The sequence below is a fragment of the Rhamphochromis sp. 'chilingali' genome (assembly GCF_963969265.1).
Source record: "Rhamphochromis sp. 'chilingali' genome assembly, chromosome: 20".
Lineage (NCBI taxonomy): Eukaryota > Metazoa > Chordata > Actinopteri > Cichliformes > Cichlidae > Rhamphochromis > Rhamphochromis sp. 'chilingali'.
The window spans coordinates 31888733-31913845 of NC_137947.1; the positions used below are offsets into that span (position 1 = coordinate 31888733).

The window sequence follows — 25113 nt, forward strand, 5'->3', positions numbered from 1 at the left end:
TACGTTTTAGTCAGCCAAGACAGATCTGGATTCCCACCTCACCCCCAGAGTTTTACTCTAAATGTGGAAATATGTCAGGCCTCTGTTTACCTCAGCTGTAAAACTCTGTGAAAGGAGTCTGATACAAGTCAGTGAGTCAGCTCACTTATGATCGATGACAGGCATACTGATTCAATTCAATTCAAATTCTTTATTAGTTTAGCAACAGGATAAAAGTAAACAAAACAATAATATAAAATGACAATAATAGTAATCGAAAATCCCAGAGCGGTTATATGCCATTTAGGAGACAGGATGCAGTACAGATAAAAGAAATTGTTGAGCTGAGGTGAGCCGTTGAGGATATGCTGTCTTTAGTGCTGCTGATTTTGTATCGTGGTCCCCGTGTCTGCCCAGCCGACACGCTCCTCTTGGCCCACACTCCCACTCATGATTAGCTGTCATTACCTGTCCCCTATTTGCTATTTGAGGCTGGGATGCAGATCCTCTCGTCGCTGGATGGATGATTGTGTGAGACACGTTAGTGATCCTCTCAGCTCCTGTGAATCTTTGCTTAAGTGTTTTGTGACTTGTCTGTGAAGGTTCTCAGTCATCCAGGTCACTGTAGGCTAAGGAGCTTGGAAAGAAAAGCATCTGGACTTCTTTAAAGAAGTCCAGATGCTTTTCTTTCCAAGCTCCTTAGAGCTCCTTAGACTGTTTTGTGACTTGTGAGTAATTTCCCTCTCCTGTGTGATAGTTTTCCTTCGGGACCTTCCTGCTGTGCGAACGTGTGTGAGTTTGGGCGTGAAGACGAGAACGAGTGTGAGAGAGCTTCCTCTTGGACCTTTGGAACCCTGGATTTTCCCCTCACTGTATATATTCTGCGCTGGTGTTGTAAATAAACTGTGTTTGAGGCCCTGCTATCGACCGTGACATTTTTTCTCTGTTAGTCTCTATTAGCTTCTCTTATCAGCTGTTAGCTGCTGTCAACCTCTGTTACCGTTAGTGGTGGTGGAGTGTGCGCGCGCGCGTGCGCGCGCGTGCGTGCGTGCGTGCGTGCGTGCGTGCGTGTGTGTGTGTTGTTATAGCATTATTAGTTACAAAGCTGCTCTAGACTAAGTGTCACGTTATCGGTCAGTTTTAGCTGATGTCAGCTCGTTGACGTTTCAGAAACAGCATCACATCTGTTACCTGTGTTTTTAGAAATATAATTTCAAAATGGGCTCATTCTGTAACTTCTGTGTGACCTCTGACCTCCTGAAGGTGATGGTGTTTCTGTCGGTAGCCTCTCTGTATATGTAGTCTCCACAATCTCTTGTTTCCATCAGAGGCGGAGCCAGACATTTGAAACACCCGGGGCTTAGCCCAAAGAGTAGTATGCATGTGGGATTTTTTTTTTTTTTTTTGGGGGGGGGGGGTGGTGTAGAAATGACTGAAAGATTAATAGGCTCTGTTCAAAAAAGAATGACTTCATATAGGGAAAAATATATATCACATGTGCAGGACACCTTAAACTAGTTTTTTAATTAAGCAGCAAGGCAGAACAAGGTCAGGGCTGTATCAAGACACGAGGACTAAACCCCAATTCAACCAGACCCAGAACTGATCCAGAATTAAAACAGGACTACAACAGTTCAAAATCAGGACTACTTGGGACTTAACCAAGACAGAACCAGAATCAGAACTAGATGATAGCAGCACTAAAAATCATCATAGACCTGCACTACACTTATTTTTTAATTCTACCAAAGTCCACTATTTAGATTGAGAAAAGTTTATATAATTATTTATCCTTGTTGTGCAAACAAGCCTGCAGAACTTAATAAATACAGAATTTGAAAAATAACAAACCTAAAAAGAAACACTAGGTACGAGATACATGAGGACCTATGATACGATGATACTTTTGGTAAACAACCATTTGACTAACATGTGTGTCTCACCTGCTCTTGTTCATCTGTTCTGTCCTCGTTCTCCTCTCTCTCCCTCTTTGTGCTGACAATCATCAAATATACAGTTGAAACCAGATATTTACTCTTCAGATAAAAACACTTTTTTAATTGTAACATCAAATCAGACTAAATGTTTATTTTTTTAGATTGATAAATATAAAAACATATTTGTTAACTTTAAGAGTAAAGAGAGAAACTATCTGTATTTCTTAATTGCAAATGGCACCAAATTGTATTCAAACTTGAGCCACATTTATGGAGCTCCACAGTTCTTTTCCTGGTGTTTTGGTTGACATCTCTGGATTTTCCCATGTCACAGAAACAGGCTCTGTGTTTTGCCTTATATGCATCCACAGCTGTGCCACCAATTTACTCACATGGACTCTACTAACCTATCAGAAGCTTCTTCAGCTCAGAATGGAATCGTCTGGAGTTTTCTTATTAATTAACAATAAACTTAGTGTACATGTACTCCTAAATTTGATGAAAGTGATAAAAAATAGACAGCTCTGTCTCTCTTTATTCTGACATTTAACTAATTCAAAATATATTTCAATATTTATCTAAAACAAAAATTTACTCTAAATTGATGTTGTACAGTAAAAATGTTTTATGTTTTCTCCCTAAAGTGTAAATATCTGGTTACAAATGTGAATATCCTGCTGTGTACTGAAATCCCTCTTGTTTTGCATAGAAATATACTGAACAACATACAAAGCATAATATATAAAATAACATTTACCTGAGTTTTTTTCTTTGAAAGAAGCCTCGAATGTCCATTCTTATGTTTCAGTACATAACTGAAACCGATTTAGTCGGGGAGGGTAAGAACTGAAAATATGAAATAAACACACGTAAGCTAAGAATCTCTAAAAAAAATAGCATTTGTTCGGCTTTTCATTTTGCCATTTGTTGATTCACTTGAAGAGCAAGTAAAATAATATTGGTCAAGTGATCAGTTTGATATCAATCTTTCGTGATGCACCGTCATATTTACATTATTTGTACAGTACGAATGATTTGCTTTGGTACCTGGTCAAACTTAAGCTCTCCTTAGTATGGCTAGCTCCGTCTCTCCAACAGCGCACTGACGGGTAGCAGCTGCCCCGCCCCCTCGCTCAGTCGCTTAGTGCCTGAGCTTGGATCATACCAATATCAGGGGGGGATTCACGCACAGTCGTAAATTCCCACAGTGTGCACTATGTGCTTCGAATATTGTGTGTACTTTTTGTTTTATACAGTTGTCAGCCAGGCATCTAACTATGAAAAAATTACACTCCAAAATACCCCGGGCTTCTGACAAAACAACCCGGGCTTAAGCCCCGTAAGCCACCCCCCCGCTCCGCCCCTGGTTTCCATCAGCCGTGGTCCTGAGCTACAGCTCTATCACCGTGGCGACAGAAAGCAGTCTGGTCGCTATGGGAGACGGGGCAGAAATAAGCTGTTGTTAGATGAGTGTGTGTGTGTGTGTGTGTGTGTGTGTGTGTGTGTGTGTGTGTGTGTGTGTGTGTGTGTGTGTGTGTGTTACATCATTACACTATGATGTAATTGTTTTTCTGCTGGTTTTAGTTCCTGCTGTAGAGTCTCATCACAGAGAAGCCTGCTGGGAGGAGGAGGAGGAGGAGGAGTGGCACACACTCAGCTTCCTCGTCTCTTTGGGGTTGTTTTTGTTATTGTGCATCTTTCTGGTTTATATCCCAGATTTCTCACTTTTGACTCACAGTGATGCGATCTGGTTAAAGGGGGTGTGTTAGATGGGTCATGTGATCAGGTTTCACGTCTGTGTTTCTTGCTTCTTGCCAGTGTTTGATCACAAATATAAAATTAGCGAGAAAATCATAATTACCTGCTTCCTACATTTGCATATTTCAGTAATTGGTTTCTTCTTCCCATGTGAGAGACAGAGAGAAAGAACAGCAGATCTTTGGTATTTTCCGTGGTCACCGGGATGTAAAACCTACACGAGTAGAATCAGCAGACCAATATGATAAAAAAAGGTTCAGAAATGATCGGGGTTTGGAAAGACTCAGACAAAAATGGCCAGATTTGATAGATTAATTATGGAAAGTCAAAAAAAGCTGTGGGGAATCCAGGATATTTGGCTGCTTTGGATGCATTGGTCCAACTCGAACAGCCAACACTGCGATGATGGGCTGCCACACCAACTGTCAGGGACACTCTCCAATTAACAAGAGATGAAAGACAAACTGGGGTACAGGACCACAGGTAACAAAGAGGACCTGATTACCACCCTATTGGCGAGGACGATCTGAAATCCATCCTGCCTTAAAATGCCAGGAACTTGTTTACTCCATTCAGAGATAGAAGACTCCGCCCACGGCAGAGCCAGCCCAACAATTCCACCTGAGACTGAAAGCCAGAGGACGCTTTCTCACCTGTTTAGTCTGGTGGAATCACACTCAGGTGATACCGGTCTCAGTCCTCATGAACCCCACAGAGCTGAGCAGGCTGGCAGGTGCCAGGTTTGAGCTAAACACCTCCACAAAGCCAGGTATGTGTTGCATTCTGGGATGCAGCAGGTTACCTAGCTGGGTAGCTAGCAGCTAGCTGTAAGATGAACGTAAACTCTCTGTGTTATCCACTGGGCCAGAGTGCAGCACCTTCTTCCTGTAATTACTTTTGTTACCCCCACCCTTACACATATCTGACCAATGAGCAGACTGAATGCTGTCACATGGTTTATGGCGACACATTTTGGTTCAGTTGCAGTTTTTTCTATGTGAAAGACACGAAACAACGAAAGGTTTCTCTCTGATATTTAACCTCTGTATGTCCGTCTATCTGATCCGTCCTGGTCCTGGTTCTTGTGATGTTGGTGTTTTTGTAGTTTGGCTGCTGGGTCAGGGTTGGCACACTTTGGGTGCTTCCTTTAGGGGTCTCCAGCGAATCATCTGCCTCCATCTCCTCCTAACATTAACTCTAAAACTGTACACATGTCCAGGTGTCATTGCTCTGATGGTGTAAAACTGAAACAGGTTTGCTTTGCTTTGTTATTGCTCCTTGGTTTCCTCTCACTGCAGGTCTTAATGCCGATTTTTTTTGTCTGGTTGTTCACACTACAAATAAAATCTGACCTCAGTTTCTGTCCATTGACTCGCTCCGTCTCCAGTTTCCGCCGCCATGCTTTCTCATTTGTATTCTCTGGCGCTGATAATTGCCGTCCGTCTTGTGTCAGTGACGTAAAAGACGGATTTAATGCGACATGACCATCAAACAGCAGTCGCTTTCTAAAACATCGGATATGTATCGGATTCAGGACCACATACGAAAGTGACCCAGATCGGATTTGTGCTGTTGAAACTGTCATATCATGATCGGATATGGGTCACAGAGGGTCAAAGAAGTCAGATTTGATGCGCTTTGGCCTGCAGTGTGAACGTAGCCTTACTCTCAGTGTGGTTTAGAGGAGCTGCCGTCTGCGCAGCCACACTTCAGCGAGAGCATCCTGACAGCTGTCCTGATGCTCCAGGATTAGCTGTGACATCTGCAACGCTCAGCAGAAACACCTCACCACAGCAGGCTGAGCCACTTCATCTTTTCATCACATCCATTTTTATTCTTCTTCTCAAATGTTGACGTCACCACCCGTGGGCGCAGCAAGAGGAAGACGAGGATAAGCCAACAGCATCTGCACGTCAGAGACGAGACAAACAGCAGTGAAACACACACACACACACTGGTAAATGAAGAACGTTGACTGGTTTCTAAATTTACTCCCTGTAGTTGTTGATTCGACAGAAACTGGAAACTTTGCCCTCCGACTCTCAGACCAGTTCAGGACCAGTACCAGAGTTCCTCCCTCACTGGAGATCACCAAGACCTGTTCAAAGCTCATCTCCACTATTGCTGCACAAGGCACAGCGGCGTGTTACAGATATGGCCACGATGGCCACTTTTCTCTAACAGTGCTGTGGAGGAAGTTTAGCTCCGCCCTTGTTCACAGGACTGTTTGGATTCAGACACATTGGAGGGTTTTCCAGCACGAACGGCTGTTTGAGGTCACGCTGAAGCACCTCAGCGATTTAAGAACAGACTTTGACTCGACGCTCCAAAACCTTAGTTTACTCTTCCTGAGCCAATCAGAGGTGGACTTGCTGCTGTGTTTGCATCATTGTCCTGCTGCCTGAGTGCTCTTGAGCTTCAGAACTCCAAGGGATAGGCGGACATCCTCCTTCAGGGTTTTCTGGTAGAGAGCAGAACTCGTGGCTCCCTCAGTCACAGCAGAGCAGCCCAGACCATCACACCTCCACCACCGCGTCTGCCTGCTGCTGGGATCTTGAAACGCTGTTAGTCTGACGCAGATGTGACTCAAACCTTCCAGAAAGTTCAGCTTCTGTCTCATCAGTCCTCAGAATATTTCCCAGAACTCTCGGGGATCATCCAGATGTTTGTGAGACGAGCCTTTGTGGTTTAGTTGGTCAGCAGTGGTTTTTTTCCTCGGACTTTCCCACAGAGGCCATTTTTGCCCCGCCTCTTGCTTATTGTTGACTCATGACCTCTGACCTGAACTGAGCCGAGTGAGGCCTGCGGGGCTTTAGATACTGTTCCTGGTTCTTCTGTGACCTCCTGGATGAGTCACACTGTTCCAGGATTTCTCCTTGTGTGGCTAATGACTCTCACCATCATCTGACAGATTTTCCAGCTGTTGTTACAGAGTGGAAATGAGCTACCAATCTTAAAATGATGTTTTTAAAGTCATGTTTTAATCCAGAGTTGTTTGAAATCTGATTCAAGTCCCCAGACTTCTGCACCAGCAGGTGGCACACCTTGTCTAATCATGATTTAAAAGTAGCTTGAGTTTCTTCTTCTGCGGTCGTCCTCTGACATCAGCGCTGCATCAGAGCAAACACAGAGGAGAGGAGGCCTTCAGCAGACACAGAATATCAATATCACAGATCAATATGTGTGACTGATGACTCCAGCGCAGCCGGATGTTACTGCAGCAGGGAGGCTCACCTGTTGCTCCAGAGGGATGCTGTCCCTTTAAGAGATCCAGGAAGTGCATGGGTGCAGGGGGAGGAGGTGTGTGGAGGCAGAGGGAGGTGGTGCTTTTGAGGAAACAGGTGTGTGTGCTGACAGGGATGATGTCATTCTCTGGCTGAGTCACCTGGGAGACGGCTGCTGAGCGTGGAGGGAGACAAAGGAGGAGGTGAAGAGCTGCGACCATCGCTCCTGTTTGTCTCCCTGAGGAGGTGCGAGGAAGGAGACCCAGCCGAGAAGCAGGAGGAGAGCATCTGAATGCTGCTGTGTTAAGGTGAGAGACTGAATGAGACACCCTGATCACACCAAACTCCATTCAAATTTCACCTGATTTTACTTTAAAGCTTCACTGTGGAACTCCAGCTTAGTCCTGAGCTCCTTTGGTGTTTTGCATGCTTTGGCTCACTATCTGCTAACACATCTGTCCCCCCCACGCCCCCTAACCACCGCAAAAACTCTGAACAGGGTTTACAGCCAAACTACAGTCAGGTTTATGTAGCTGTAGTTCTTCGGTTTACAGGGTGACAGACCATCAGGTGTAATCAGAGTGTCATGGTGAGAAGAGTACGCCTGGGATCATTTAGAAATGGTGTAATTACACAGTTTGTCCAACATTGTGGCTCGTTACTGATAATCCTCTCAGCACTGAGAGGAGCAGCAAAGTTCCTCCAAATGGTGTTCGACTAGTTTGTGTTGCTGAAAATGTAATAATCAGCTGCACGTTTTTTAAACTGAATGGAGCCTTTACGGTAATCCGTCTGGCACAAAGGATCATCTCACTGCATTGTTAGGGTCTCAAAGACATTTCAGCTCTTCAAAAGAATCAGTCTTAACAGCTCACATGACAGGGTTGAGCAGTGACTCTCGGGACCATCCCCAAGCTGAGAACCCCACCACAGGTTAAATACCCGTTTCTTTTATGAATTTGCAGGAGTGTCGTCCATCACTTTAGTATTATTTTGCATCACTGTTTTAACCACTTTGAGGAACAATATATTTATAGAAGAATCCATTTGAAACGTGAGACGACTTTATGGATATCCAAATCACTTCGGTCTTTCCTTCCCTGAGAACTAGCCTGATGATGATTGGTTCGTAAGAACAAATTCTCTAGCAGCAAATTCTGAATATATGTTGGGTCCAAGTGCATCATTTCTAAGAATCGCACTGCTTTAATCATGCAGTTCATATTAATGGCATGCTTCTGGCCTTCAAATTTCTGCAACTTTTCGTCGGTTCAATCATCACTTTGGCTTCAGCTTCCTGCTGCAGGTCGGCTCACCGCTGTCTAACTGTGAGAGATCGCTGCTACAGGTGTCAGTGTGTGGCAGAAACACCTGAGAGCAAACAGGCGACTAACAGTCTGTCAACACAAAGTACTCGATGACCACAGTTGCCCCTGGCTGTGTGTGCGTGTCACCATCGTATGATTGTGAGAGTAAACAGTAGCGATGCAGAGCAGTGGAGGCTGAGGTCATGCAGGAAGTAGTCATAGTGAAATGAAAACAAGGTGATAGCAGCGTGGTGTCACATGACAGGCAGGTTAATGTTTAGCAGGTTTGACTGGTGCTGTTTTTATGTGAAACTTTATTGACTCACCTGTGTGTATCGTGCAATAATGAATCAAACTGCAGTTTACTGATCATGGATTATTGTTCTTCTACAGCTTCAGCGAGTATAGTTTTAACTCTTCACCACTTTCTAATAAAGTGAGAAAGTCATTTAAAAATAATCAAATTGAAATAAAAGGACAATAAAAGGTGCAGTGAAGGTGGCAGAAAATACATGGGTGTAGTTTTCCAGGTGAGGTTGTGAGAACTTCCAAAGTTGGAAACTTATCCCGTGTGTTTTACGATACGACGGTGGCGACACCTGAGGGAGCTGTAGCCATCACTCCGAACTCCTCGTGGGATGATGTCTGCTTACAGAGTGTAGGCGAGTTTTTCTTAGCAAAGTTCCTGAGTGAGTGACTTGATCCTGAAGCATCTGCAGCTGTTTGAACTCCCCAAATTCTAAGGAAAGGCGCTTCAGTGCTTCCTTTATTACCTTCTTTAGCAGAGGAAGTGTGACCGACATCATCTAAAAGTTTGTCAGCAGTGTGTTTGCTGCTCCATAACATAATCTGGAAGAACATCTGCTTTTAATCCAGATGATGCCTTATGAGCTTGGTTAACGGGACCAGCTCGTGTTCAGTTTCAGTCATGCCTGTTGTTGTATTGCAGCATTTATGAATGTTATGAAAGCATTTTCAGATCAGCTAAGAGAAGGAAACGAATCCCGACTCTCGCCTCTCCTTTTCTCTCACTGCCTTCCCCCTCTCCTCTTCTTTATATTTAGAGAGTTTTGCTTAGCTGGTTAAAACACCTGCTAGGGTTCAAATCCCAGCAGTGCCTTTGCACTGATGTCTAACCTCTCCTCTTCTTACAAATGAAACAGGAAAAACTTGAACCACAGCACCTTCAGCAAACTTTAATGTAATGGTACCAAGAATTGCAAGGCACTGCTGGGACTTGAACCCAGGATCTCCTGTTTACTAGACAGGTGCTTTGACCAGCTAAGCCACAGCGCCTCCTGCTGTGGTTGGCTTTCAGACATGTTCCATCATCGTGCAGCACCTGGGTGAAGCTGGAGGTTTCCATAAAGTCTGTGAAAAGTTCTAGCAGTGGTTCAGACTGTGATTCAATGCTGACCCTGATAGCCACCGACAGAACCACAGCACCTCCACCCACCTTCAGAAGGAGCCCTGAAGCCTCAAGGAGGCGCTGTGGCTGAGCTGGTCAACAGGAGCTCTGGGTTCAAGTCCAAGCAGTGCCTTTGGGCTCTCCATTTGAAACCATCTGCATCAACTGCATGATGGATGCATCTGCAACAAGGTGATAGCAGCGTGGTGTCACATCTGCATCCATCATGCAGTTAGGAAAGTCTTTGTATGTCCTCAGTTATCCACCTCACGGTACTCTTGAGAGCTTTAAAAACTTCTTTGCACCCGATCCGAGAAGCTTCTTCAGTTCTAGAACAAATGCTGGAGGGTCCCAGGCATTAAACCGCTAGTGGAGCTTCTGAGGGTTGTTCACCCAATATTGATGTCTTGGGCATGTCTAAATCTTCATTGTGTCCTCTTCTTGGAAACGAAGGAGAGAAAGCATAACGCCCAATGCTTCCCGCCATCAGCACTCATTAATGAAATGTAATGGCATTGGTAGGGAGGTAAGGCACTGCTGGGATTTGAACCCAGGAGACACTTAAAAGAAGCATCCCATGCTTCCTTTAAGTGTGTCTGTGATGAACCAGTGGCTTTCACTGGTGCTGTGAGGGAGGAAAGGATGCAGTAATGTGTGTTTTCATATCATAACTTATATACTGTTCACTGTTAGCTGTTCTGTCACTTTTCTGCCTCCCAAAAACACTTCCTTTGTTTCTGTTTTGTTTCCTGACTTTTTAAAACTTCTGTGGGCTTCTTTTCTATTTGCATTGTGTTGTGTTGTTAGGCTGTAGTGTATTTGACCTCTCAGGGCCACCGTACCAACCCCAGCTACGCTGCAGAAGTTTGCTAGCAAAGAGCAGTCCTGACTTCTCCTGCAGAGACAAGTGTTGGAGTGACTGTGATTGCTGAAGCTGTTCTGTGGCCCAGTAAACACAAGCAGCTGCTGTGTGTGTGTGCGTGTGTGTGTGTGTGTGCGTGTGTGTGTGTGTGTGTCTGTGTGCGTGCGCAGACTCTTTATGCTGGAATCTTTCTCACTTCAGCGAGCGCTTTGTTCATCATCTCAGATTCGGGGAGGGATGGTTGTTGTCAGATTGCAGTGTGTGAGGCGATGGAAGTGACTCACAGTGTTTGAAAACACGTTGGATGGCGCCCGCGGTCCAACAGTAGCACGCCGGCATGAGGAAACCACAGGAAATAAACAAACTGGCTTGTTTGTGAACTGCAGAACGTCACATTAGACGTCTCATTCTGCAGGCAGTGGAGATTTTTGCAGCAGTGATGCATGAAAAAATGAGCTTATTTTCTGGTGAATATAAAGTGGTGTTTGCATGAATATTAAACTCTGAAATGAGTGAACAGGTGGCTGAACTCACAACTGCGTTTTCCCAAAAAGCTGAGACACTGTAAAACGTCAAAAGCAGAATGGCTCCTTCCTGTGTCCTCCCGTGAAGCAAGAAATTATCTGTAGAGGCCGAAACAGTTTGTGTAGCTGGCTTCTCGTCAGGGTCATTCGAGGAAAAGCCAAGTGAAGGTCAAAACACCCAAACTGCATAGGAACAAACCTCTGATAGGTCTGTGTGTGTGTTTTTAAAGGCTGCGTCCTCCTGAGGCCACATTTGTAGGCCGATTACATCACAGCAACGCGGCGAAGGCTGTTCAAATTCATAGACGCCTCCACATGCAGCCGACAAATGTGTCCTCCTTTTCCCCAGACTTGAAGGATGGGTCGGTTGTATTCCTCGTGGCCCACCATATCCCAGAATTCATAGCGCAACTCAATTCCTGTTTCCAACAATGGCGGCAGCTACTTAGTTTTAATATTACTCTTATTATTCTTTCTGGGTCACAAAATAAAGTTTTAAGACATTTTCAGGCGAGAATGTAGCTGTGTAAACCTCAAATATCTGCTCGGTTTGTCAAGACATCACATATTTGCAAAAGCGCTCCGACGTTTTCAGAGACGTCTGTTACCCACCAGCTCAATAGCTGACCGGGGCGAGAACAGCGAACTCCCGGCACATCGTTGTCAGACACCATGATATATAAGTCACTTGGATAACTTTTCAGTGTTTGATTTGTTCCTGAGTAAATCGGTTTGGCTGAGATTAAAGTTCTAGTTTTCACACAGCTGAATAAACGTCAAACAGACAGCTGATTGATCATCAGAAGTGTGAGACGGTCGAGAGTTTACTCCAGTGTCCTGTTATATTTTAGATAGCACGGAGCAGACGGCCGAGTTTATTAAACTCCACAGAGACAGCGCTGACGCAGATCTGAAGGCTAGACTGTCCCATTTCACAGCCTCACGCTTCCGGCCTTCTCAGTCTTCAAAGGACCCGGCCCACGTAGAACGCGAAGGCCGGGTCCTGAGGAGGACGCAGCCTCTGAATTTGGATACAGCTTGTGTCACCATCTACCTGTCAGTCATAGTGGCCACGCCCCATAACATTGCAAACTTTAAGCCTTAATCCAATTTAAAAACTTGAGTAAAATAAAATACAGGTGAAAGTATCTACAGGGATCAAACAGTTTGTGTATCAGGCTGTAAACATGTTTATTTCTGCTGGAAAGTTTTAACATGGGAGTCTATGACCACTGGCTCACTGCTGCCTCTGCTGGATGTTAGAGGAACTGCAGCTTTTCCAGCCCTGTAGGCACACACTTCAGGCTGTTAAACCAATAAAACTTTACAGCCCTGTCCCATGTTGGACCCCATCGTGTGTGCTCTGTTTTCAGATTTCCATCCTTTGTTCTCATCTTTTCTTTGACGTTGTTGCTGAAGCTCTCAGGCTCAAACAGAAACAGTATAAATCTGTGCCAGCGCTCTCTGATGAACACGCTGTGTGTAAATGAGCTGAAACCTGGTCACTGACACTTGTTACCGCCTGTAGCAGGACAGTGAAACACAGGAACGAGAAGATAACTTTAGACTGATGTGGCAGCCCTCGGAGGACACTGTGCCTTTTTTTGGCGTGGATAAACACAGCTGGTGGCGATAAGCGTCACTCAGCAGTGGAACATCTCAGCAGGAGCTTCAGAAACAGGCTGGACAGTTTCCACCAGTGGAAATATCCCGTCAGTGCAGTTAGACTCAGATCTGAGATCAGCCTGGCTGTTCCCCCACGCTGTGATTTAAACTGTGAGTCCTGAGCTCACAGTCGTCATGCTTTGCACCTCTGAAGTAAAACATCGGCTGACACAGCCTGTGTCTGATCTGATTTAGTCGGTTTATGTTGAGGTTGTTTGTCAGAAAGGCTGGTTCAGAAAAGTGCCAGTGATTAAGTACCAGGATGCATTCTGAGCACTCTTGTTGCTGAATGCAGCGATCTGATTGGTGAGAGCTGTTAATTACTCCTGTGAACAGCTGCGTTAGAAGATTCACAGATTTTACATGTTCGCGGTTTAAAGGCCCAGCTCTCACATTTGACAGTAAAAACATGGCGTCTGTCCACTTTAACCACACACTCCCTCTAACCACTGTTGTCTGTGTGCTGTGACCTTTGACCTCTGTACCGCTCACTCTGCCTCCCTCTGGGTGGAAAACCACCCTCCTCCTAACTTGATTCAGTCAGACGTGAATCGAGATTAAAGAGTTGAGCGAGCTCAGAGATCGCCCCCTGCTGGCCATCAAAAAGACTGCAGCTTTAAGGTGCTTCCACTTTCCCGAGAGTCTCTTTAATACTTTAAAGAATAGAAACTGCAGAAGAAAGAAAGAGAGGCAGCGGAGAGTCTTTTGGCACGTTCACACTGACATCGTCTGCTTTTAATTAAAAAGTCAGAAGCAAACAAACGAGCGAGTGAGCGTGAAGCGTCTGCTGCTGCGCTCCGGTTCAGCCCAGTTTAACGAGAGCCAGGCGGATTCCTCCCAGCAGAGGAATGTTTGAGGCTGCACTGCGGTTCAGACGTGTTCTCCACCCAAACATGAGCCGAGCTGCTCCTGTTATTTCATTAAACAGCGTGGACTTACTGCTCGGCCCTCCTCCTGTTTTTACCGTGGCTGCAGCAGATCCTCTGCAAGGAGAAACAAGTCTTTACGTTCTGATATTAAACGATTCTTTAATGACTGTGTTCTATGAGCATCGTTTCTCTGGGCCGGTGTTCCCTGGGGTTCATCGAGTGCTGCTGCTGTTGTTTCTGGACTGCAGCTGTTTCCACTCATAAAGTCACTCAGCTTCAATTTTCTCTGTGACATAAAAACCATAAATTAATTTTGTTTTGCTGCGGTTTCATTTGTTTCCATGTGAGCAGCTGTATGAGGTCTGGGAGTGACCCTTTCAGTATAAAAGTCAGGCTGAAAATATCACAAACTGTGGAAAATCCAGTTTTAATCTATTTGCTGTGTTATCATATTTAGCAAATAAAAAAATCTAAATCTGTTGAGATGTGGGCCACGGTGAGCAACGCACAGTCGAAAATCAAAAACAGGATTTTTCTCTCATTTATTTGACTGATTTTTCTGCTCCTTCATTACTTTGGTCATGAAGTGTGAACAGCCACGGTGGAGCTCTCAGTTACAAGCCCAAAATCTGTGCCATGCTTCATATTTTCCAAAACTGCCCAGTGGGCCACATAGGGGTCTGTGCAGGACCAGTTCTGGGCCCCGGGCCTTATGTTTGACATCACTGAATATCTATGATGCTGGATTGTTATAGACAAAGCTACAGCAGTAAATGTGTCATTAAAATCATCTCCAGCTGCAGTTTGGTAAGAACCCTCTGCTTTTTCACCACCAGGGGGCAGCATTTTAATGTGTTTTCTGGGTCTTTCTTTTTTCCGTTTCTCCAAATTCATTAGAAACCGAAGATTTTTAACTTCACTAAAAATGGACAAAAATAAGAACAAGTTGTTTTATGCCCTTTCCAGTGAAGGTCTTAACTCTGTATTCTCACAGATAGGTGGGGTGTGTGTATGTGTGGGGGGGTTGCTATGGCTGTGCCCGGGCCCCACGTTTTCTTCATCTGTCCATGTCAGTGTGTGTGCCGACTCAAGGAACAGAAAGGACTTTTACTTATTAAAACCATGAATGATGGTTTAAACGTGCGCATCATGAGCCCTGTGCAGCTCCTGCAGTCAGAGCTGAGCCCAAAGTGTCCTCCTGTGCTCCGAATGTGATCAATAACCTCGTCGATAGAGCCTCACACACACACACACACACACACACACACACACACACACACACACACACACACACACACTGATGACTTCAGCACTGCTGCGTGCTGCACAGTCAGCTTGCAGGTCTTTATTTTCACCATCACACTCCCAGATTAGTCACTTGTTTTCAGATACAACTGTGCTGATAAGCTCATGACTTTATTTAAATGTGATCATACTGAATTCACCTAATCTCACAGTAAATCCATGTGTTTACTTTAAATATACCCTAAAGGGTCCAGTGTTAGGACACATTTAGCACAAAAACATTCATCATTTTTTAAAAACACAACAAATGTCCCTTAGCCGCTCTTACATGTTGGATCAAAGAAACGGGTGGTACCAGAGATTTACTGTAAAAGCATACTTCAGAACAAACGTCATTATACAAGCTGCTTGCATGTTACTTAGTGAGAGTGAGGGAGAAAAAATGTTAGATATACACACTCGAGGACGTTTGGGGGGCGAAACGATAACTTTAAAGCATCAGTGCTCTAGTCCCAAAAGCTGCAGTTCCTCTAGTGTCCAGCAGAGGCTCCAGCATGAGTCAGCCCCCATAGACTCATGTTAAAACTTCACATGAGAAATGTTTACAGCCTGATACACAAATGATCATTTCCACCTTAATTACAGCTATATTAAAGTTTTGTTACGCGATAAGAGGAAGTCGAAGAGGAACGTAGAGAAGGAGAGTACCTCTATATGCAGATGACACAGTTTTACATAGTGGAGAACGGAGACTAACAGTTTATCAGGGGTTCGTTTCAGGAGGCAGAGACAAATGACTATTAGAGGCGTGGCCTCTGTGACTGACAAGTGGATGGTGACACAGACAGCTGTAGCTGCTAGCTTTGTGTTTGTGCTGATGGAGCCTTTTTAATGACATAATGGCTGTATCCCAATTCAGGGTCTGCAGCCTTAAAGTACGCAGCCTCAACAATCCTCAAGGGCCGCGTACTTAAAGACCGCTAAGGCCGGAAGTGCGAGGCTTGTGAAATGGGACGGTCTAGCCTCCGTTGCACTGCCCAGGTTGCCTAGCAACCATGATACTAACAGCTGGAAACGTGTCATACAGCTGTGTTTGACAGAAATGAAGGAGAAAATCTTTTGTTCATGTGTTTGTTTCTACATGAGCTTTGATCATTCTCTGTAAGATGAAGCTCAGCTATTGAACGACGTATATTTTAAAGTAAAGGCTTTAAAACCAAGTTAGTACAAACGTCACTAATGTCACATAACTTTGCCGACATGTGACCAACAGTAATGTTTTAATGTTCTTCGTTATTAAACATTTGCACATCAATAAGTGACATCATATTCAGTACTTAAAGTGTACTCTTCAGGCGCCCCTCATCCGCCGTTTTTTTTCGGCAAAATTATCCACACCCACCGCCGCGCTATGCATTCTGGGATATGTTGGGCCACGAAGTCTACACCACCACGTCCTTAAAATTCAGGGAGATGAAGGACGCATTTGAGGGCCGCATTTCGAGCAGCCTTTGGATTGGGACAGCCTTTGTTGCGTCGCGGTGACGTAATCGGCCTTAAAATGCGGCCTTTAAGGCTGCAGACCCTGAATTGGGATACAGCCTGTGTGACCAATAACATGGCTGCTGTGAGGTCACCGTACCACAGACCTATCAGTGTCTGTAACTCCACCCTCTCGTCCTAACAGGGCTCTTCTGTCTTGGCAGCAAAAATGTCCATCTTTTATATACAGGTAATGCTGGCTCAGCGGCTGAGCGTGCACACTTTGTGACGTGTTTTACTGCAGGTGTAACACACATGAGCGTGACCAACGGAGCTTAGTTCCGGTGTTTTTCCCGGTTCAGTAAAGGACCTTTGCTTGACTTTTACTTGAATCACCCTGAGGAGCAGCAGCAGTCCTCGGAAGCCTCCGTCTCATACGCACGCACGCGCTCACGTGCTCACACACCATCGCACCGGCGCACGCGCTGGTGCTCGCGCCCCATGCTGCAGGTAGTAACCCCTCCCCCTCCGTCCTGCCGCTTCAAACACAATAACCTCCGCCGCCGCTCCTTCCCCGGACACGCCGGCCGCCTTCCCCCGGGCTCTGCCTCGCTGCTCCGGCCACAGGTGAGCTCCTTTCATGCCTCCGTGTTTCCGCTTTCTCGCCTGCGTGTTCAGCTCGAGCCTCGAAACGCAGCAGTGTCACCAGGCTGTCGGTACCGGGCACAACCGGGACCCGCTGGCGCTGCCGGGCTCCCCGTCCGGCCGGAGTCCGTGCTGGCAGCTGGAGGCTGTGCCCGGGTCAGCCCGGCCCGCCGAAGCTGCTTCGCCCTCATTGTTCTCCCGTGAAGTTTGCTAGAAGTGATGTAATGTAGCCCCGGCGGCGCGCCGGACTCCGGTTAAAAACTGCGGGTTTTCCGCCGCACTGCTACGCTGCTTCTGCGCACGTTTCGGGTTTGATCCCGACTCCGTGTGTCGGGGTCACTCACACACCGCGTACACACCGGTCCTCATCTTTATGTCATCGATCCCAACTCCATCCGTGGATCCTTGCTGCTCTTCATCACCGGGAACAACAGGCTGGGACTTTTAAAGAGATCTGTTTGGTTATGAAATGTAAGTGTGGGCTGGAACTGAACCAGCCGAATTAAAGCGCTGTTCCCGATTTCTAAAACGGCATTTCTTTAATATTATTTACCTTGTGTGCTGTGCTTAGCAAGCAAAGAAACATTAAAGTGCCATATTTTTAAAAGGAGTTTGGCGCGGTGCGACAAAATGCGATGGAACGAGTGGTTTCTTAGATTTTCGTGTAACAAATGAGATTTCAGAGCCAAAAACTACAAAACTAGCTGCTCTCATGTTCCACACATGGGTGGTCACCGATTGTGGTTTAATGAATCATCGTGAACAGAAGCAGGTTTAATCGGAGTAAAACAACCTGTAGGTCTGGTTTCACTGCAGCTCCATCAGGCTGAAGCATCTCCACCTCTCAGGGAAGTTTAGGAGGTGCAGCAGCTCTCACTGTCCTGCAGAAAATGTGAGTTATGTAGTGTGCCGGGGCGGCCACTGAGGTTTAAATTAAAGAACATTATTCAGCAGTATTCATGGGAAAATAATGTGCTGAAAGAACAGGAGGAGGAGGAGGAAGACCTCCTCCCAGTCTGGATGATTTACTGTTGATTCACTGAACTGATGGAGCTGCTGCTGCTGTGAGGAATGTGGAGAGTGAAAATTAGAACAATACTTTGAGAGAAGAGGGTGTGATGGGAAAAAGTTTGTGAGTTAGAAGCTTTAAAGTCCTGTTTCTGAAGTGAAACCAGAGCAGCAGCATCATCATCATCATCACTGATCGTTACATCTGAGGCTGACATCCCAACACCGGACTGCAGATAAGACACGTGAGTGAGAGCTGAGAGAATAATTAACCGTGGAGCTGTTATTGTCGTATCTGTGTAACAGCTTCTAAAGTTGGAAAGTGTTGTTGGAAAATATTCAGACTTGAAATCTGTAGATTTTTGATCAGGGAATGAAGAACACGTCAGACGTGCAGTAAAACGATTTTCCAGCTCAGACACAAACAGATAATAACAGTGATAATAAAGTTTGTTTGTACCTAGAGCTGGGCGATAGAACGATAACGATATGTATCGCGATATAACTTTTACTCGATAGAGAAATTAAGCTATCGCGATAGACCTCGCCACTCTTGTCCTCTTAAAAAAAAAAAAAAAAAAGGTCAGCCAATCTAAATTAAGTAGCGCAGAGCCGAACCAATCACAGCCGCAGTGTCACGTCGCGTGACTTGTTACGTACAGCACAAGTGCCAAGCCGCACGTGTGTTTGTTTGGGAAGCAGCCAGCGCGTAATGGAGGAAATGAGTGTGCCGACTAGAGAAATCAACCGAGCGTGACCGAAGAGAAAACAGATGATGGTTCCAATGCCGGAGAGATTGTCGAACGGAAGAGCCAGAGAAGCTCCGTAGTGTGAAGGTATTTCGGCTATTTCAAGTCTGACAAAAAAACAGAGTAGCGTGCACTGTAAATTGTGCCGAAAGCAAGTCTGGAAATACAATAAACTGGTGCATGCGTCACACTGTGCGCCACGTTATTGTTTCGGTGAAATGAATTTCTACAATACTGTTAATTCTACTCTCTGCAGTGTTTAAATGCTTACATATACACACAGTTACTGTCCCTCCACACATACGACTCGGTTCTGCTTCTATGCCCCAGCTTTGCTTACTTTTTCCCACTGAGGCTTCTAGACTTCTGATTGGCCAACATTTCTGCACGGTTAGGAATCTAGCGCCACCTGCTGCTTTGGCATGTTCATAGCAGCGTTTTCCTTCATTTCTGCCTTTATGTGTGGACGGGATTATTTTTTAAAACGAAAACGGAAAATCTCCGTTTTCAAAAATACCCGTGTACGTGTGGACGTAGCCTCAGTCTCTGACTGGAAGCGCTAATTCGTCATTCGGCTTTTGTCAGACTAAAGTAACTGTTAAAACTGTTTGAAAAGCTCAGCTATACAACAAGGAGAGATTGAGAATTTCCTTTTAGTTCTCAGTTTATTTGATACTGACAAAAGTTAGTCAGTTTTGTCTGTTCTTCTGTAAAACAAACTAAGATTTATTTTTAGAATTAATATTTTGTTTCTAAGTGGAATTGACAATTTAGTCTGTTTCGTTTGTTCTATTTTGAAACTTAAACGCTTTAGCGGCTGCCTTTTGTGTAGTTTGCAATATTTGCCTTTATTTATCTGAAAAAGTCTCATGTTCCTTAAGTACATCTACCCTGTTGAACTTATTATGGGAAATAAATATTTAAATAAAAACAAGCTGCTGATTATTTCACATTTTACTTGTGAGCAACAGCACATTTAAATCTTACAAATATAGTTATTTGGCTTATATCGTGATAGATATTGTTATCGCCTGAAATGAAAAAAACATATCGTGATATGAAAAAATCTCATATCGCCCAGCTCTATTTGTACCGCACGTTTCAATACCAGTGTTACGACGCGCTTCCTGGAAATGATGAACAAACTGAAAGAAAATGATAAATCTGTGATTTTAATCATTAAAATGAACTCAAAGCCTGAGACGAGCTGTAAATATTCTCCAGCAGGAAGCGTGCGTCTGCGAGAACCCCACTCGTGACCTCTGAGGCTCTCACAGGTCTCAGCAAAGTTTGGCAGGTTGCTAATGACAGGCTAAATGAGAACGCTGGCGTCGTTAGGGCTGCTTATTTTAAATATGTGTCTTTAAAAATAGTTAAAAACCTTCCAAAGTGAGCAGAAAGGAAAATGTCTGCATTGTGCCGCAGTGATGTCAGCCGAAGTGTGGACAAAGGGCCGTGCTGTACTTTGGTGTGATACCACTTTGCACCACAAGATGGTGCAGTGAGCAGTCACGTGTCCACAGCGTAGTTCAGTTACAGGTTAATGCTGGCGTTTCACTTCCTGTGATTGGCTGAAACATCTGTGAGACACCGGATCGGTGCCGCTCTGGTTCCCTCGACTGAAACAGGATTCTTTTCATCATAGACAATAATCTGTGTTTTCATCAAGTTGCATCGACGCATTACTCTTAATCAACTTTAAAATCAGGAAACACCGCTAACGTTAGCCACACGCCTGCACTGACTCACTAATGCAGCTGATGTACATCATCGTCTGCATCACTCTGCTGCCAAACCTGCAGACATTACAACATGTAAACATCATTTTTTGGACCGATTGTGAATAAAACATGACTTGAATTCATGGGAGTGACAGCAGGCGTCTTTTCTTCTGCTGCTGGTGTTTAAAAAGCAGCCACTCTGAGAGCTGCTGAGGCCGTCGTCCTCGGCTCGTCTGAGAGCCTCACGGGGGAGACGACAAAAAGCTAATTCCTCCTTTCACTGAGTGGAATTAAGTGATTGAAGTGCTCCACATTCCCAAATTCTCCGAGTTATTTTGGGGCCGTGGCGGCGCTGAAGGACAGCTGTATATTCATGAGCTCTCCTTTTTAGTCATTAGTCCCCAAATCTTCCTCCAGACGAGCTGCCAAGCAGGTCAGCGACGCCGGGTCTGCCCGGAGAGCGTCTTAGCGGGGATCTGCACAGATCTAAGCTCGGCTGCCGTTAAACGCCTTTAAAGAAACCGCGTCCTCCTCCTCTTCTCACCGCCGTCCGTCACCTCCTCATTATTGAGTGTTTTCTGCATCTGGCACGTTTCATTTTTACAAGTATTGACTTTAATTTGATGAATAAATGTTGAGCGGAGGCTCCAGGGAGTCCCGCAGGACCCGAGAATCTGCACTTTACATGAATCGAGCTTCAATCGATTTGTTCCAGCTGCCGGAAAACATCACAGAGCGTTTATTAGATTCATCCTGTGGGCAAAGATCCAGGCACAGCAAAGGGAACAGCCTGTGTCTGAGGCCGTCTACAGAGCACCGAAGCGGACAAAATAAATCGCATTTAAAAAATCAAATAAGCTCAAGAACAAACTTTTAGTGCTTATTTATTATCATTATTATTATTTAATTCCAACTATGATAAATAGGGCTGCCACGATTAGTCGACTATCAAAATCGTCGACGACTGATTTAATAGTCGACGCGTCGTTTGAAACTTTGTACGATCCCAAAAGACGCAGGAATAAGTAGCAGGATTTAAGAGTGTAATAACGGACTGAAACAGAAGATGGCAGCACTGCATGTACAAGGATGCCAGCTGCCGTTAAACCCGAAGAAGAAGTAGAAGAAGAAGAAGAAGAAGCAGCTGTGTCCCAGAATTCATAGCGCAGCCCAGCTCAGTTTCCAACAATGGCGGCAGCTAGTTAGTTTTAATGTTACTCTTATTATTCTTTCTGGGTCACAAAATAAACGTTTAACATATTTTCAGGCGAGAATGTAGCTGTGTAAACCTCAAATATCGGCTCAGTTTATCAGGACACCACATATTTTCAAAAGCGCTCCGGCGTTTTCGGAGACGTCTGTTACCCACTAGCTCGATAGCTAGCCGGGGGCTAGGTCACTAGAGCCGTGAGAACACCGGACTCCCGGCAAATCGTTTTCAAACCCACCGCCGCTACTCAGGTTAAACATGATATATGAGTCACTTAGATAACTTGAAAATGTTATTGTTTGGCTTTTTTTAGTATTTTATTTGTTCCTGAGTAAATCGGTTTGGCTGAGATTAAAGTTATAGTTTTTACACAGCTGAATAAACATCAAGCAGACAGCTGATTATCAGAAGTGTGAGATGCTCGAGAATTTACTCCGGTGTCCTGTTATATTTTAGATAGCAAGAAGTTTATTAAACTTCACCGAAACAATCTGCAAATTTCATTTAAATTTAATAAACGATCATCTTGTCTTTATTTTTAGTTAGCACAGACCTTAAACACTTAAAGCTGTAAGCTAATGATAGTTATATAAGAGCAGATGCTGCTGGTGCAATAAGCTGTTCATTATACGTCCAATGGATGATGATCTGATTAGTCGACTATCAAAATAATCGTTTGTGGCAGCCTTAATGATAAATCGACTAGTTACTGCATGTCAATTATTTTTATGGTACTTTATATTAAAAATGAGCATTAAAATCATTAAAATATCAAATGACAAGAACATAGCTGTATTGTATGTATTATTGTATGTAATGTTTGGCATAATAAGTATAAGCAGATTTAAAATGACTTTAGGTTAATAAGTTGAAATGAGCCTCAAACAGCCAAATATTGATCACGTCTTATTGTTTTTATATTTACGTCATCGTTCGTTTCTTAACTTCATTGTGGTCTTTGTTTATTTGGTGAATCGTTTTTAAAGAGTCTCAGAGACCAAAAAACCTGGGTTTGGTTGTTTTTGCTCGCTGATGAGGAGCTGCGAGTCTGAAAACAAGGCGTGAGCTCACAGACCGAATCAAATCGATGCCCCCCCCACCCCAACCCCCCGGCTTTATCCCAGCACCCCCACTCTGCCCAGTGCTCCCAGTGCAGCCGCGGTCAGCCTGCACACAGGCAGCACCGAGCCAGCCTGCTGAATTAGAGGTGATTATATCGCTGTGTGTGTGTCTGTGTGTGGCTGTAAAGCCTCTGCGACAGACTGCCGTTTTGTTACATAACCAGTTTTACACTAAATCAGCCTCGGCGCTCACCGGGAGAGGAAATGACCTCCAACCTGTGCTACCACTAATCGCTAACAGGAAGTTAGTCTACAGGTAAAAACCCAAACACCCTAAAAGTGTTAGAGCGGGCGATACGATTGGTTTTCTTTGTTTCACCTGTTTGCTGGTCAGCTTTGGAGTTTTCATTAATCACTCTGTCATCACCTGTAGGCCCGGAGCTCCGCCCACTTCATTATTTTTAAGCCTGAGAAAAGAATTGTGTCTGACAAAGACCTCACTAGTCGGCCTCAGCTCAGGATTTATCAGATAACTCAAACTTGTGTCCCTCACTGACTCACAGGCTGGAGCCTCCGATGGACGTTAGAGGAACTGCAGCCTGGATGTCCACAGCGCAGCGACCCTCAGTGCCTCGGTGTGTCTCAGTGCACTGGAGCCGCTTTCATTGAGAAAAATGTCTTGGATTGAATAATAGCTGTAGTGCCACCTGCTGGTTTACCTGCTGTATGTATTTGCCATGCAGCAGGTTTGGGAGAACCGGATTAGAGATCGTGCAGCATGAACGTGTCGTTTGGTCCTCGTCACATTTTAGTTTTCTGCGCAGGAAGTGAGGCGAGTCGTTCGGAGTTTCACTCGAGTTTCACTTGAGCTCCATGAGCTCCTCGCTGCCTCTCAGCCTGCCTTTTGCTCTTATTCTTTTCCTTTAAATGACATTTCACTGCCGCAGAGGCAGTCGAATGATCCAGGCTGTTAGTTTGCACTCACCACGCTAAAATCATTTGAACCCTCTTAGATCATAAACAAAGCTGTACGTGTTGTAAGGCAGAAATCACAGCAGTGGTTTGTTGATGATGCAGCCCACGCTGTTTGCTTCACTCTAACCCTCTAACCCTCGGGCTTACAGCCAGACAGAGAACACCTCTGACCTCAGCGAGGTGAATTCAAACGCCCGCCTGAGTCTGTGCTCAGTTGGACTTTATGAAACCGGTCTCAGTTCTGAACCTGTCATGGCTCCTTTGGAAAAGTGTCCACACGGAGACTCGGTCCTGCACAGAAACACCCGCAGACAGACGGCGTAATCCTGACCAGACAGACGCATCTGATCAGGCTAATCCCTCCTCACCTCCCTCTGCTCTGACCTGCAGATTACCACATGCACGCACACACAGGCACACACACACACACGGACACACACCACTTCAGAAGGCACTGCGTTGTGTAACCCTTTCCTAACCCAAACCCTGCTCCAAACCTTTGCATTGATCCTTCGAACCAGGAGGTTGGTGCAGGTGGTGCTGGTCGTGTGAGGCGTGCTGGCGAGCGCGTGCTGGCGAGCGCGTGCTGAGCTCAGTGAGCTGTTGAACATGCACACCATGTGACTCATAACCTGTGTGAGTGTTTGGCTTTAGTGGGCAGTTTGCATGGAAACAGCCGAGGCTAAAGAGGGAAACGCTTCAGGAGCATCGCTCCGCCCGCCGGAACGCCCATCGAGTCTGACAGTTAATGATCAAATGTGCGAACCCGCCTGGCTGTGGCACATCTGTTTCACAAGAGCGCTGCGTAGGAGAGGAAACGGCCTCCTAGACGCCGACTCACAGATCTACGCCTTTGAGGTCTGAGCAAACTGAACCCCGCCTGAGGCAGCACAGCAGCTCATTTTCAGGCTCAAAGGTCAAAGGTGAAGCCTGGGTCTGGTTTAACCAATGAGGACATGATCAGAATCAAAGCTCCAGTCTGGACAGGGTGGTGTTAAAGGTCATTAGGCCCAAATCTGAGCCCGTTTCCCTTATCGACCTGGCTCCACCTCTTTCTGTGTCTCATGTCTGGTTTTCTAACATCTGTATATCTTCACATCTGCGTCTGTCTTAATCTTGCGTGGGGGAACAATACCGAGAGTGAGCGAGGGAGGTGTGGGCAGGAGTGGAGAGGGGGTGACTGCAGTGAGGAGGAGGATTCCTCATTACAGCATCTGCACTGCACAGGCCTAACATTATCTCAGTCTGGGGTCTTAGAGGAGCTTCACAGGCCAGTTATTACAGAGTAATGGCAGCCTTGCAGCCTGTCATTACCCAGCACACCTTCATGTCTCTGCTCCTGCAGTTTGCACACAGCTCGGGCCCTGCTGCGCTTCTGCTGATGTCATCAGTAACCGTGCACGTGTTTTAAATCCGGAGGGTGTTACACGTCCGCTGAGGCCCTGCTGGGCTTTAAACAGCAGGAAGTGTTTTACTGTCATTTA

The 25113-nt window shown here is 45.3% G+C and overlaps 1 protein-coding gene and 1 long non-coding RNA gene across 9 annotated transcripts in view; one reads left to right on the forward strand and one right to left on the reverse strand.

Moving 5' to 3' along the window:
- Positions 1-736: 736 nt before the first annotated feature.
- Positions 737-3401, reverse strand: LOC308388755. Its single transcript, XR_013970170.1, has 3 exons — positions 2964-3401; positions 2674-2762; positions 737-1974 (listed from the first exon to the last, which is right to left on the reverse strand). It is a non-coding gene; the product is annotated as an uncharacterized lncRNA (long non-coding RNA).
- A 3591-nt stretch (positions 3402-6992) lies between these two features.
- The window catches only part of usp54a (ubiquitin specific peptidase 54a), a 45156-nt gene continuing 27035 nt past the window's right edge, over positions 6993-25113 (forward strand). For 2 of the 8 annotated variants that reach the window (XM_080869644.1, XM_080869646.1), the window contains exon 1: positions 6993-7206. The gene's annotated coding sequence lies outside the window, so the exon portion shown is untranslated. The other 6 variants (XM_080869647.1, XM_080869642.1, XM_080869643.1 and 3 more) reach the window with 4 other exon arrangements.